The sequence below is a fragment of the Equus caballus genome, chromosome 20, assembly GCF_041296265.1.
Source record: "Equus caballus isolate H_3958 breed thoroughbred chromosome 20, TB-T2T, whole genome shotgun sequence".
Lineage (NCBI taxonomy): Eukaryota > Metazoa > Chordata > Mammalia > Perissodactyla > Equidae > Equus > Equus caballus.
This window is the reverse complement of record NC_091703.1, coordinates 26,997,696-27,013,027: the sequence shown is the minus strand read 5'-3', so window position 1 is coordinate 27,013,027 and position 15,332 is coordinate 26,997,696. Positions and strand designations below refer to the sequence as shown.

Here is a 15,332-nt window from a genome sequence, read left to right as displayed (position 1 = left end):
GTGACCTTTTTGCCTCAGTGCTTTCCTCAAATTCCTTCAGCTTAAGATATTCAATATGTCAAGGTGCTATATTTTGGAGTAACTTGTCCTGAACCCAATCATCAGCTTCTAGAGGCTACCTGTATCCCTTGGCTTCTAACACATTTCTCTAACTGCAAGGCCGGTAGCAAAGCATCTTCAAATCTTTCTACCTCTGACCTCTGCTTCTGTTGTTACGTCTCCTTCTCTGACTCTGACCCTCCTGCTTCTCACTTATAAAGCACCTTGTGATTTCCCTGGGTCTATCTGAATAATACAGGATAACGTCTCCATCTCAAGATCCTTAGCTAGATCACATATACAAAGTCCTTTTTGCCATATAAGGTAACATGTTCACAGGTTTAAGGAGTTAGGATGTTGACTTTTTAGTGCGATTATTAGCCTGTCTACCACGGATGCCAAAACTCATGTGTGAATATTTGAGGACTAACAGGATATTTACATGGCTTCAAAATGTCCCCCCCACAAGAAACTTACTAATTGCACAGAGTAAAACAGAAACATTGCGGTGTGGTGTGGTAGACACCACCTTAACCAAGTGATCAAAGTCATAATGGCCAGTAGTGGGACTCATTGACAGCACATATCTCTTTATATGACGCACTGAGAAGAACATCATTTCTGAGGAATTCCTGCCAAAAATGAATAATCTGAACGTAATCATGAGGCAACATCAGATAAACCCAAACTGAGGGATAGTCAATAAAATATGTGGCCTGTATCTTTCAAAAATGTCAATGTGGACTATAAAGAAAGACTTAGGAGTTCTTCCAGATGAAAGATGACTAAAGAGAAAAGATAGCTGACAGCCATGCATGACCTTGGATACTGTTTTGATATGAAGGATATTATTGGAACAACTCACAAAATCTGAATAAGGTGTATAGATTAGGTAATCATATAATCAAGTATTTCCAAATCTATCCACTTCACTTAACCTCCATTAACATCACCAGAAGTCCAAACCTGCATTCTCACTGAACATCTGAAATAGTTTCTGAAGTGATCTCCCTTCTTCTACTCTTGCCCTTGTTGATGTGAATAACCAACAGCCATTCTATAGGTAGGAGAGACAAGGTAAATTTTACTTTAACCAGGCTGAGGACTACAATCTGGGAAGGCAGTCTCCACAAAGGAAGAAAGCATCCTGGAGAAGCATGGGAGGCCCCAGATGGCCTGCTTTCTGCTGAAGTTTCCTGCCTGTCCCATTCTCAGTCTTTGCTCTGACTGCAGGGGACTCTTTATGTCCCTTCAAATTTCTGCTTTGGGGCTTCTGCGCTCACTGTTCCCCCTGCTCAGCATCTCTTCCCCCAGCTCTCACAGGGCTGTTTTTTTCTTAGCCCTCAAGTCTCAGAAAATCCATCACTTCCTCCAGGAAGCCCTCCGTAACTTTGCCATTGGAAGTAGTCCCCCCTTCCCCACTTGGCTCCATAACATCACCCTGCTTATTTCCTTCATGACAACACATATTGCACATGGTTGACACATCAAAGGTGCTAAATTTGTTGAGAGTAAATGAATAAGTAAAGATATGAATACAAGACTGAGTAAAGGAAGGTAGGGGTCAAGTTTTACACTATTTTAATGCCTCCATAGTGGCTAGCACAGGATTGGGTTCATGCCTAGTTTCAGTAAACACTTAAAATATTGGAATATTGGAATATTTGAAAGGAATCTTAAATATGAGGCATGATTTATCCAAAAAGTATGATTGAAAACTCTATTTTCCTTAAACAAAAAGAATATCCTTTATGACTATAATAGACAACAGTATATCACTGTGAAATGAGGATAAGTATATTTGCTGTGAGAATGCAAAGATACAGCATAAGTGAAAGTGTCTTGTAAACTATAATGAAAGATGTGCAAACCCACTCAAAGCCTTATTGTACAGAATCCTGAAACACTCAGAAGCTGTAACTTGCTTAAGATGAATAGAGCCAGTTATGAGCAGGACTTGTTTCCTAACTTACAGTCTGGTGCTTTTAGTTAAAACTGTGCAAGTATTATTACAACATACCAAAAATGAAAACAACACAGATACATACACAGTAATAACCCAGTCTTCCATCTTGACAAATCAGCCATTTCAATGTTCCTGATTCTTTCCAGAATGTGTACATTTGTAGCTGCAGTAATAAAATTTTGAACACTTTAAATACCTTTTTTTTCAGCCCAGTTTTACAATTGGGTACCGAATTATGTCAAGTCCAGTACACCACCCTTTAAGTTATCATTTTAGATGCCTGACTTAGTTCTAGGATCCTCCATCCTGGCTCTCAAAATATGTTTTGTAGATTTCTGGGGGGCTATGTTGCACTTTCTAGGTGTCCTCAAGGTGAATACTATTTTCATAATAGTAACAATAATAATAAGATAATATTTTTCGTGTTTGCTCTCATTCTCCCATTAGTGACAGGGAAGTTTTCTAGAGCCTGCATGACCTGTGACACCCAACACTGAATACAGAGGAAGATATGAGGATCTAGCCATCCTCAGGTAAGCCAGACATTGGATTTTTATGTTAAAGAATCACACACTTCTCAATAAAGTTTACTTTGCTTTGGAAACAATAGTTATTTTTCATAAAATGTGTTTTTATTAACCCATAATTGGTTTATTATTTCTATTTAAATATAAATTAATAAATATGTTTTTTTAAATTTCTCAGTTTTGATCTGTAATGCCATAAATATTGACAGATATAACCCAAATGAGCAAAAGCTCTTTGAGGTCTTCAACAATGTTTAAATGTCTAAAGGCAGCCTGAGATAAAAAAGCTGGAAACTGTTGCTCTCCTCACTGAACCTGAGCCTTGTGATCCACCTGCTCCAGTATCCACCTGCTCAGCTGAGACCTTAAACCTTAGGCCATACTCAATAACTGAGTACTGACTGCTTGTTTATTGTAAGGACACCTGAACCACAGCATATACAGATGTGTCCTCATTCTTCATCTTTCTTCATCCCAGCTGTAGGCCTGGGGAGCTTTAATGTGTGGTCTGGAAATCTTGAAGGTATGTTGAAAATGTACCATCAGCCCTAGGACCCCTTAACTGTAATAATGGGGCTTAACCATGCCAACAGGCTTGGCCTTGTCCCACCTCTTGGGTCCTGTTTCCTCTATGTCTGACCTCCTTTTGTGGTTTCCCTCTGCTGTCTTATATCCTAGTGCATGCTATTGCCCTCACCTAGAGTTCACAGTATTTGATGTCAATTCAAGTATCAGGCTGAATATGTAGCTCTGATGTAAAAGTAGCAGGTTTTCTGCTTGTCACTTTTGCACACTTTCTTCTTGATTTGGAGCAATGTGGCAGCACAAGTTTCCTGAGACTGGACCCAGCCCCATGGTTACAAGCATATGAGTTACTAGAGCAACAGCCTAATGAGGGAAAGATGGGGCTGGGGTCTGAAGTGGTGTCAAAGGACCCTTTGGAGGAGGTTCTCTTATATGACCAGAGGGAAGAGGGCTCATTCAATAGCATGGGATGCTGTCTGTGATAGTAGAGATGGCCAGGGCTTCTCTACTTGGCTCTGAGACTAGGAAATTGTTTCTGATGCTGTGGTGGGTCCCTCCCCTGTAAACAATCTCCTGGGCCCCTGAGAATGCTTGGCAGATGAAGAGGAGGCTGTCAACGGACCTCAGCCTGAAGAAGGGTCTCATGGTTCCAGAGAAGGGTAAACGAGGATATGTATAGATGGGTGATCTGTCCCTCATGTCATAGGAGGAGACCTGTCCAGATCTGTAGTCAAGGAAGACCCACTGGTGAAGGCATTCTGTCAGAAGAAGAATCTTCTCAGAGAGGACAGGGACCAGGACTCATTTCCAACCATCTCTAAGGTCCAGAAGCCATTCTGAGAAATGAGTAGGGTCTCTCAATTGCTCTCAACACTGTCTCCACAAACCCCCACAGGCCACACCATCACATTTTCGACCTCCACTTCCCAGTAATATCTCCCTGAGGTGAAGATTTCCAGGCCAAGGACACAAGGCTGACAGTCGAACTGTCTGGGTTGCCAAGCAGGCTTTGCCTGGAGGTGCCCCATTTCAAGCTTCTCCAGTCCTCTGACAGGAAGAGCTCAGGATGAATGATATCTGGGTCCAGAACCACATCAAATGCAGAGGAAGACTCAGGTTTAGGCCTGGGGGCTCAGGAGATTTTACTATTCCTTGTCCCCAGAGTGGTCCCAGAAAGCAGATAGGAGATCCGCCATGTGGCAGCTTTTTCCATGAAGGCTGCTTGATCCCAGGTCCCGTGTAGCTCCCAGTTTGAGAATAACTGAGGCTGTACCTCTGTCTCTTGAGTGACAGGAACATTGTCTCAGGTAGAGGATAATTGGAGCTCTAGGAAACCTAGAAAGTTTAGCAAATGTGGTAGAATTAATGGCTCCCAATTTCTCTCAACATTCTCGGATCTGACCCTTTTTCTATTTTAGACATATGATCTCTGGGACTCTATTGAGTTAGAAACTTTGCCACTTGGCTTAAACTAGCAAAGAGGTCCTATTCCTCTCCCTGTGAAGCAATTAAGGCCAATTTATCCCTACACAGGCTCCTGAGCAGTAAAGTTTCCCTTCAATGATCTTCTGTGTCCTACCAGTTTAACCAGATGACAACTGATTTAAATGACTAACAAGGGCATCCTTCGAGGGGTAAAAAGGGAGAATAATTTCCCCAAAAGTCAACCTGCTGCCTGAGAGGTGTGTATGGCAAAACGGAGGGGGAAGTATTTCCACCCAGTTTTGCTTTAACAACCTGGGTCTGAGTCTGCAGCTATGATCTCTCTGGACATAGGAAATGCTCCAGACTCTGACATTCTGCAGACTGTCCCGTCTGCAGTTATCATTACTTAGTCAATTTACATTTCCATTATGTTAAAATGACTTTCACCTTTCCCCAAGTTGATATGTCTGACTGTGACAATTTTGGAATTCAAAAGAGGAAGGAGGAAAGGTCCCAGTGTCATGGTATCTGGTAAAGCCTGGATTCTTTGGTGTCTTTGAGCAGAAGGTGACAAATTATAAAATGTAAAGTGCTCATTAGCACGAGGCAAGTGGATTCCCTGCTCTCCCACTTGTTCACCTCCCCTCCCCTCACAGGCTATGCACAGAGCATCAGTGTTCTCTTGGTGCAGGAAGGCATTTTTGGCACCTGTCTGTGAACTCCTGACTCAGGCTTGGGGAAGCATATTGCCTTTCCCACACACGGTTCTTCAACTGTGCAGTCTATACCATCAACCTGGTTATAAATGACTAAGCTACTATGGTCTTCTTTCAAATTAATCCATGTTCCACAGAACAACAATTACTACAATGTAACCTTTGTGGAGGTCCACTATGTATGGAAGACCTCTATGATCATGGATTAAATTATCCTAGAAAACAAAGTAAACCATAGAGCTGATTGAGAGCCGCAGGGATTCCCTGACAGAAGCCCTGTGATACAGTTTTGGGTCCGATACCGACAGTGAACTGACCCCAGCTCCCTACTGCCCCGCAGCCAGCCTTAGGCCACCTTGTTCATCTCCTCTAATGTATCTGGTTGGCTGGCTGGTTGGGAGAAAGCTCAGGAACCGAGGGAATGTCAGAGGTGCTCACCAACACGTAAGAAGAAGATAGGAAGGAGGAAAGGAAGGAAGAAAACCTTGACATTGGAGACCACCAGAAGACCAATATGCCAAATAAATGGTGAGATCTCAAGGAAGAAAGGATTACATTGCCCTTTTCTTTCTGCTCCAGTTCCAGACCCCATCACAGTACCAAGCATCTGCCTCCCAATATTTATTGATTCGTTCATTCAGCTAGGATTTTAATATTCTCACTTCTGTGTGAGTGTTTCCACTCTGACCTGAAACAGGCAGGTTCAGGATTCTGCTTTCGGCCCTGGGAGGACTTCTCAGTAGCCTTGGCTTCCTGAAGCTCTAGGTGAACATGATAAGGAGAGAAACCGCCAGGCTAGCAGAATGTTAGGAAACTTTTTGACCTCAAGACACTATGGCTTCTATCCTGGTTTATGGCTTCACATCACCACAGCTATCCAATAATCATAAGGACCTGTTGGTTTTTAGGAGAATGGACAAAGCTAGCGTGAAAGCCAATCCTCACCCAAATTCAGAGGTATTTACCTCCCAGGGTTTCAGCCAATTTTGTGATTTTCTTATAGTCCCTCCACAACATCCACCAAGTAGAAAGATCTAGATGCTCCTGGGATCCTCTAGATAACAATATCACCTCCTCAGTGTTAGTAGAGCATCATCAAAAATCCTAAGAATACAGATTCTTCCAAACTTCTTCTGTTTTCAAAAGAATCTTCAATAAAAGAGACACCGGGTGTGAGAGAGCTGCGAGTGCATGGTCCTGGGAAACTCTGCCCCTTTAGCCATGTGTCCAGCTATCATCCAAACGGCTTTTAAGTAATTCCTCTGTGAAGCCTATCAAACAAATTATAGCAAAGACAAGTTTAAAGCAATCATTCATGTCTTAGTGCTTCCTGATCTACTTGATTTTTGCCAAAAGGAAAAAAAATCTAGTTGTATATTGAAAGTCTCACACAGTATCCTGGAAGTGGGATAAGACTCAGAATGATGAGGCAAGTTTGAATGGAATTCTACAAAATGTTCCATGGGGTTTAATGAGGGCAAGCATGAGACAACAGACTTAAAGAAAAATCCAGCCATCCTGTTAACCAAACAAAAAACAATAAATAAACAAACAAACAATCCTATGACAACTGACTTTAGAGCGAGGCAGGCCAGGCCAGAGTCACGTTTACAGGGAAAGAGTGGAGGGTTCCTGTCACACACACCCGCACACTGTCAGCTGTGCACTGTTACTGCGAACAGTCAGGACACCAGGTTGAGAAACCCTCCTTCAAGACACTTTGAGTTAATCAGATGCAAGGTTACCCTTCTGAGTAACAAAGATGGGGTCTCACACAGTTATGATCTGAGGTTCCTGGGAAGATCACACTGTCCCCAAGCCTCACTTCCACTGGTCTGATGGACTGAAATGCCATTTCTGTGCATCTTCAAGACTTTTTCAGTCTTCAAACATTTCTTTTAAAATGTAATACACAGACTCCAGGAGTGAGGTCATACCTTAAAGCCATTATTGATAAGCTCCTAGTAATCCCAGTTTAAATGGCAGTTCTGTTTTGAAGACTTGCCTAATTCCTCCTGGCTCAATTCTCACTCTTTTTGTTTGTGGGGCCAACAGGCTCTGTACTTAATCAGGGTTTCATGAAATAGTCTATACACATGTGAGTCTTTCTCACTGCAGTTAGTATTTGGGGAAAGAGAAAGAAGACAAAACTAAAGTTTATCAGAAATGAGATGTCCATATGTTGTCATCTGCTGGGCAGTCCTTTTTTATTGCAGGTGTCCTGGTGTAATTACTGACAGTGCCTCCACTCACTCTCCAAAGTGTACAGTTTGGATGATAAGTACATGGTTCCCCCTCAAGAAGCCACGTGCTAGGCACTGTGCCAGATGAGATTTCACATGGGATCCTCTCAGTCAGCCCCAGGGGTGCACAGCTCACTCCCTCACTGCATTCAGGTTTTACTCAATTGCCATCTTTTCTGTGGAGCTTTCCTAGATCATTCTGTTTATAATTACATTACCTCCATACCTCCCATGCAGTCAACCCCTCCCCACTTTCTTTTGTCTACAGGGCTCATTACCATCTGACATAAAATAGAGTTTAATTTATTACTTCATTTATTGCTCTCTGCACCTTCTAGAATGAGAGCCCCAGGAGGACAGGGATGTTCCTGTATTTTGTTCTCTGGTTTATCTTCAGTTTCTGGAACAGTGACTTGAACACAGGAGATGCTTGTTAAATATTTGAGAAATGAATTTATGGATGTCTATGCTGGCATGGAGCCCAAGGGTAAAGTTTTCCTGCTCTGAAATCTTGATTCTAGCAATTCATTTTTTTCACTCATTCATTTCATAGCTATTTATTAAGTATCTACCAGGGGCCAAGCATTTTGCTACATGCTGGAGGTACAGTGGTGAATAACGGCTGGTGTGAGTCAGAGGCTGACTGGTTCTGGTGTGATCGGGACTATCAAGTTTTAAAAGAACGTCCAGTAACAGAAGCTTGAAAGGGTGCTCTTTAGAGCTGTCCACCTACATTCTCAGTTCCCCTGGGTACACCGTTAGGACTGCACTTCCCTCTCCTGTACGGTGAGGCACAACCATATGACTTGCTTTGGTGAATGAAATGTGAATATAAATAACCTGAGGACCTCACAGGCAAGAGCTTTAGGAGCCAGTGAGTGATTTGCAAGCTCTTTCCCTCTGTGAAGGTGACCGCACAGCTCCAGGTCCTTAAGGGAGGTCTGTGTGAAGTCAAACCCACCAGACTCATGAAGGATACGTTTCATGAGTTAGAAACAGACCTTTGCTATGTTAACCTACTGCGATTTGAGGGCAGCTTGTTACAAAGCATAACCTAGACTATCCTGACTGATGCACACTTTGCAGATGATTAAGAACAAGCACTGATCAGAGGCTCATTTGGAAAAGTTAAAAAAACAGACCTCAGGTGTAGACTGGAGATAGCTCAGGGATGATGACCACTTGCAGCTCACAGAGCAGATTCATATCTTCATTCAATTAATATCTGTGGAACACCTCTTATGCTCCAGGTTCTCTTCTATAGACGTGGATCCAGCAGAAGCAAAACATAAAAGAATCCTTTATGGAGGTTACATTCTATCAGAAAAAACATAATAATAAAGGTAAATGCATTCTGTATAAGGAGGCTATACATGCTCAGGAGAAAAGGAAGATGGAGTGAAAAGGGTCGAAAGAAGAAATGGAGTGAAATTATATGTGTAAAACCGTTTGGACTTGACAGAAATTTAAAGGAGCAGCATATACTACTAGTGAGAGTGTATATTGCTACAAACCCTTTGGAAAAATGTTTGTAATAGGTATGAAGGATGAAAATAAGCATTTTTATTATACAGCATTTCCACTCCTAAGAACACACTTCAGTTGGGGATTTTGAGAAGGGGCATGTTACAGACTGAATTGTGTCCACTAAAATTCACATGTTGAAGCCCCACCCTCCAGTACTTCAGAATGTGACTGTATTTGAAGACAGAACATTTAAAGAGGTAATTAAGTTAAAATGAGGCTGCTGGATGGGCCCTAATCCAATCTGACTGGAGTTTTTAGAAGAAGAGGAGATTAGGACACACAGGGAGACACCAGGAAAGTGTGCACACAGAGGAAAGGCCATGCGAAGACACAGAGGGAGGACCACGTGAGGACACAGGGAGAAGGTGGCCATTGGCAAGCATGGGAGAGAGGCCTCAGGGGAAACCAGACCTGCTGACAGCTTGATCTTGGACTTCCAGCCTCCAGAAAGATGAGAAAACAAGGTTCTGTATTTTAAGCCACTCAGTCTGTTGTGTTATGTTACAGCAGCGCTAGCAAACTAATATGGGTCAGGAATAGGCAGTATTCTATTGTTGATATCAGTAGTGGTTCTATGGATTATAATTCAAAATGATTCAGTAATTTATACATGACTATTTTATGTGTATTTCAAAATAAAAATGTCTAATTCTAAGACACGTTGTTGAGGAGGACCCTCAGAGATCTCTAAAGAGTAAGCAGAAGAATAGTTTTTAGGGATATGACATTTAGGGCACAGGATATCCTCTGTTCAAGGCTGCAACTGAGCTCTGTGGTGCTTCTCAAGGGGTGATGCCCGCAGCTGAGCAGGGCAGACCCACTCATTTGGCCCTTGGGCAGAAGCAAGCCACCCTCCCTGTATAAAGGGGACTCTAGGCAAATGTCTGCTGGTCTGTCGTGGCCTGGAGTGTGGTATAAACTTGAACTATTCAATATGGTAGCGACCAGCAAGTTCTAGTGGAAATGTGCTGTAAATGTAAAGTATACACAGACAGTTGAAACTTTAGAATAAAAAATCTTAAATATCTCATTGTTAGTATTTTGTATTAATGAAAATTTAAATAATAATATTTAGGTTTTTTTGGGTTAAACTAAATATATTATTACTTGTTTCATCCGTTTCTTTTTGACCTTTTTCAATGTAAGTAAAAAATTTAAAATTGTGTATGCAGCTGGCCTTTGTGGTTCTCATTGTATTTCCATGGGATGGTGCTGGTATAAATTCAATGAGCATGTGCAGAAGGAAAGGATGAGTGAAGACAGCTGCAGTACTTCTTCAGACTGCAGTGTTTTGAAGACTGAAGTGCTGATTTTCCTTTCTGAGAAGTTGATAGGAGCCATTGACACGGACCCTACCTGAGACCAGTGCAAACAAGCTGAGGAGGTGAAAGAAGAGAAGGGAGAAATGCAGGAGAAACCAGAGACCTAGAGGCACAGACATGGAGAAATCAGCCAAGGAGACTTGGAACCACAGTTCTCATCAAGGTCAAACTTTCCTGTTACCTCTGTTGGTATCATTAACACCCTAACTTCTGTCTTGGGCAGCTCCCTTCCTTTCCTGGCTCGAGTATCTCTGATAGATTGACTCATGAAACATTCCATAGAATAAGTCAACAACACAAGGATGAAGAGGGAAGTTTTCTGCTCTCTTTGTCTCACTTTTCTGGCTGGAGTGGCATTTCTTCAGTTGTCATTTCACATTCTTCTATACCCTCCCTCCCTTCCATTCCTCCTCCTGATGAATGAGGCTGTGAGACCTCAGGTAAAGCCAGTCCTGAAGAGCCTCCCGACTAGGAAGCTTCCTCTCTCCAGGGACTCTGTCTTTCCCCTCATCAGGTTCCCTTCCTCTATTTCCTGCCCCACCGACATCCCAGACCCATAGAGCTTCCCCTCCCTTTTGTATCTTTTAAAATTAACTTCTGAGGTTTCTTTTCTCCTCTGATGCTCAAATGATGATTTTCCATTTATCCCTTCTCTCTCTAAGCCACCCATGGACACAGTCTAACCAGAGTACCAACTGTCCGGAAAGCAGAGAAAAAAATTTTCATCGTCTCCCGTTAGACAGTGTGTGCAAGGCTGTGGGATATGGAAGCCGGGCCACCGTGTGACTACAAAGTCCTTGTATTTCCAATGAATGGTTTAGAGCTCATGATTGGATGACTGTAGGTCAGCCACCCAATGGAATCCCTGAGCCTAGTTTCTCACCAGTTACTAGGTAGAATACACAGAAACTTTGATAATTGAAATCAAAGAGTACAGAATAGCCTTTAGAGATGATATGGCCTTTTTATTTCCTTTTTCTGTTTTCAGAAGGAAAGTATTTCTCATTTTTTTGGTGAAATCTTGAGATTCCCTGTGGATTTTAGCATTGCAGCTGACCAGAGGAGAAGCCTCTGTGTGTAGAAGTGTGTATGGAGAGGTAGATGGGCCTGGGGTGGGGAGGTGACGAGGCGAACACAAGCAGCCCACTTCTAAAACCTAGGGGAATCTTGTTCAAGTTGTTCCCCTTGTGGGGAACAGTGGAAAGATAAGAGGGAACACAGGGAACAGTTGGAGGGTAGAGAATGAAGCAAGACAGCACTGTAGCAGTAAACTGTAGACCTTGTCATTCAGTCAAAAACCATTGAGGGAGAGATGCTGAGGATACTGAGAGGAAAACCCTTTTTTCTCAAGGAGGTGGCATTCTAGTGGGGCAGGAAGACGGCAGCAAAGAAAGACTTTCCAACTGGGTTTCATCCTCTGCCAATAGACAGAGCTATTGAGTCCAACACCCCTACACCCACACAATGCTCCCCTCCCTTGCTCCACAGACAGCAATCAGGTCTTTGTATAGATTCCTTCTAGAATAATCTTCCTGAGACACATTACTTTACATTTCCATCAAGATCCTAAATGCTCCCCCTGGAGGCCTCCAGTTCCTTTCTGATTCATTTCAGAACTGTGCAATTAATGCACTAGCATTATGTGTTAATCCACAGTATCCTCACAAGACTAGGATGCTCTTGGAACGGACAGAAGAGAGAGCTGTAAGAGTCTAAAAGCCTGGCCTGCATATAGTCTCTATATGAAGAAAATAAGGCCCATGGGTTCTGGGGAAGTGTGTGTCAGAAACATCCAGTGAAGCCAGGCCTCAACCCCTGTGGTAGCTGACCTGAGCCAGAGGGACACACATGTGTTCTGAGGGTGAGGAGGACCCATTGTTCATGAGGTAGCTCAGCAGGAAACCAGGTCCCACCAGGATGTGCCACTTCAGATCATGACAACCTGACCCAATCATTCTCTGTCATGAGAGGGATAAACCTAGAGGGTGTGTTCCTTCCTTTGAAGCACCTCCAGCTGTGGATTCCTTCCAGGTGAGGCCAAGACATCTTGGCTCACAAAAGACATTCTTACTCTGTCCTGGTCAAATTCAAATTACTGTTACTTATGGAATCAATGAGCATAGTAAAATGGTTGTGTTAAGTTGCGAATTTTCAGGACTGCAGCAATAGTAAACAGTACATTTACTTTGTTATAAAAGTACAAATTTCACAGAACATGCAGCACCAAGAAAACCGGGCCCCTATAGGCACTGGAAACAAGGATGGGAAAGTTGCCTAAACTCTCTCCATCTTGAACATTTCTCTCTGCATATCTGCTTCGGTTTAATCTCTCTGGAGATGACCTTCGTTTTGCTTCTCTAGACCACGGTGTGGATGGAAAATGCCTTCCCACAGCTCCCATGCATACCTGCTACTAGCCAGGTATCACAGGCTACATATCACTGAGCCATTCATTCAAAATATGCAAGGTATTAACTCTGGTCTAGTCTGGGTCAGATGTTCATCCCACATCCAGTCCACGTCAGGGGTCAGTGGGGCCACTTATAGGGACATGTAGTGGAAGACAGGAAGCCACCACTGCTAAATGGATGGGCTTGGAAGGAGGGCAGACAGGTCTTCACAGGCATTCACTATATTGTCAGAAGCAGAGCTTTATAAACAAATGCTGTTGATACCCAATTTCCTAGTCCCTTGGTCTACCTCAAGTAGACAGTTTCCTATAAGATAACAATTTCCCAGGTGCCTGCCTTTCTTCTTCTCCACCTGAGAGCTTTCTCTAACACCACTGATGCTTGCTCCTTTGCATATACACAGCCTAATTGGAATTGCAGGGGAGTCAACGCTTCTCCAGGTGCAGCATTCAACCAAAGGAGGATATGAGTTGTGGAAGAATGGCCCAGGCTCCCCATCAGTGCTAAGAAGATTGTGAGGTATATTCCACAATTTCACATGGTTTCTCAGAGTGTCCTGGGTGGCACCAAGCCCAATTGCCCACTTAATAACCAGTTAATTAAAGTACCCTTTGCACCATTTTTCACTTAGTTAGTTTTTCTTCTTTTATTTATTTCCGAACTTGGGTTTTCTGGAATCTCTTCCCAAATAGACTACCTGAACTCAAGTCCTTGAATCAGGTCAGCTTTTGGGGATCCCAAACTAAGAGATGGGATTAGGTAGAAATTTCTCCACACATTGTATCCAATGGTGAGAATTGTATTTTCTGGAGAGGTGCACTCTAACATAGATACTTGGCTCTATCAAGTGAATAAAGGACTACAGATAAAATTCCCCAAAATTCACAAGAATCTCTAATCATGGAGGGCCTTAGTCTATACAGGGGCCTACCAATATGAATAAATCTTCCTCCTACAAAGTGATGCTGTGATGATGATAAGTGTAGTAAGCTAAAGAGTCCACACCATCATCTCTGCAAACTGTGAATATGATTCTTTACACGGCAAAAGGAACCTTACAGATGGAATTAAGGTTTTGGACCTTTAAGTAAGGAGATTATGTTGGGTTCTTAGGAAAAGCATCCTGGATTATCTGGGTGGACTCAATCTAATCACATGAGATTTTTGTTTCTGTGTGTGTGTGTGTGTGTGTGTGAGGAAGATTGGCCCTGAGCTAACATCTGTTGCTAATCTTCCTCTTTTTGCTTGAGGAAGAGTGTCACTGAGCTACATCTGTGCCACTCTTCCTCTATTTTATGTGGGATGCCTCCACAGCATAGTTTGAGGAGTGGTGCTAGATCCACGCCCAGGATCTGAACCTGCGAACCCCAGCCTGCTGAAGAGGAGCGCAGAAACTTAACCACTATGCAACCAGGCTGGTGCCTAATCACATGAGGTCTTAGGAGTGGAAGCAGGCAAAAGTGGCAAAGAGATTCAGTGGAAGAACAGGATAGAGTCAAAGATTGAGAAGGACTCAAGCTGCTATTGCTGCTTTGAAGATGGAGGAAGAGGGCCACAAGCCAAGGAAGGTGGCAGTCTCTAGAAGCTGAGAATAGCTCTGAGCTGACAGGCAGCAAGGAATGGCAACCTCAGTCTTACAGCTGCAAGAAACCCACTTCGGCCAACAATCTGAAGGAGCAAGCACACAGATTCTTCCAAGAATCTCAGGGACACCAGAAAGGAACACAGCCTGCAGGAACCTTGATTTAGCCCAGTGAGACCCATGTTGGACCTCTGACCTACAAAAATGTGAGATAATTAATTTATGTTGTTTTATGTCCTAAAATTTATGGTAATTTAAGGATTTTGTGAAAATGTTGCCATGGACTACATTGTGAAACTGTGGTCACTTAAAATCTAGAAAACACTCAGTTGAAGAGTGAAGATAATTCACAAATTTACTTAAGAAATGTAAATTGACTGCTACATCCTGGGTAGAGGGGATACAGAAGTGAACAATAATAATGATGATAATGTAGAGTAGCCTTTCCCCAGTATCCATCAGTTGAAAGGAACATCCCTCAACATCAATGAGTGATCAGGGGTGGAAATATGCCTTTCCCGGAGATGGATTCTACAGTGTGATAAAAATACCACTAAAGTTCATCTAGCTTCCTTCTTCCCAAATTCTTATTCCACAGACAATCTTTAGGTGTTAAGTTAGGCTGCCTAGAGACCTTCAAAGTAGGAGCATTTGTTGTGGCTCCATGATCACACATCACTTTGGCAGAGCGGGTACACATGTGCCCATTATTAGGTAAGAGTTTGGCCTCTAGTCCCTTCACATCCTGTATGATGCAGTCCCTGTGAATTCATTCTCTGGACCAAGTCATCCTGCAGACTCAATCCAATGAAGTGCTAGACACATGGCTCTGACAACCGACCTTGAGGGAAACAAGAGGGGTGTGACCTCCATAGTCACCTATAGGGATCCTTACGGAGGGGGTCCTGGAAAAGGTGCCTCAAGGCTGCATTTAGGGCAATGGGACTGGAAAAGAAGAACAGGGTAGCTGGAATGGATGGACAGGGGCCCAACCTCTCCCAGCAGCACAAGCTTCTGTATGAATTACATAAGTGCTTAACTTGGCCCCC

The 15,332-nt window shown here is 43.0% G+C and overlaps 1 pseudogene; it reads right to left on the bottom strand.

Annotated features, from left to right (window-relative positions):
- Positions 1-2,650: 2,650 nt before the first annotated feature.
- On the bottom strand, positions 2,651-7,485 carry LOC100066479 (butyrophilin subfamily 2 member A2-like; annotated as a pseudogene).
- Positions 7,486-15,332: the final 7,847 nt, after the last annotated feature.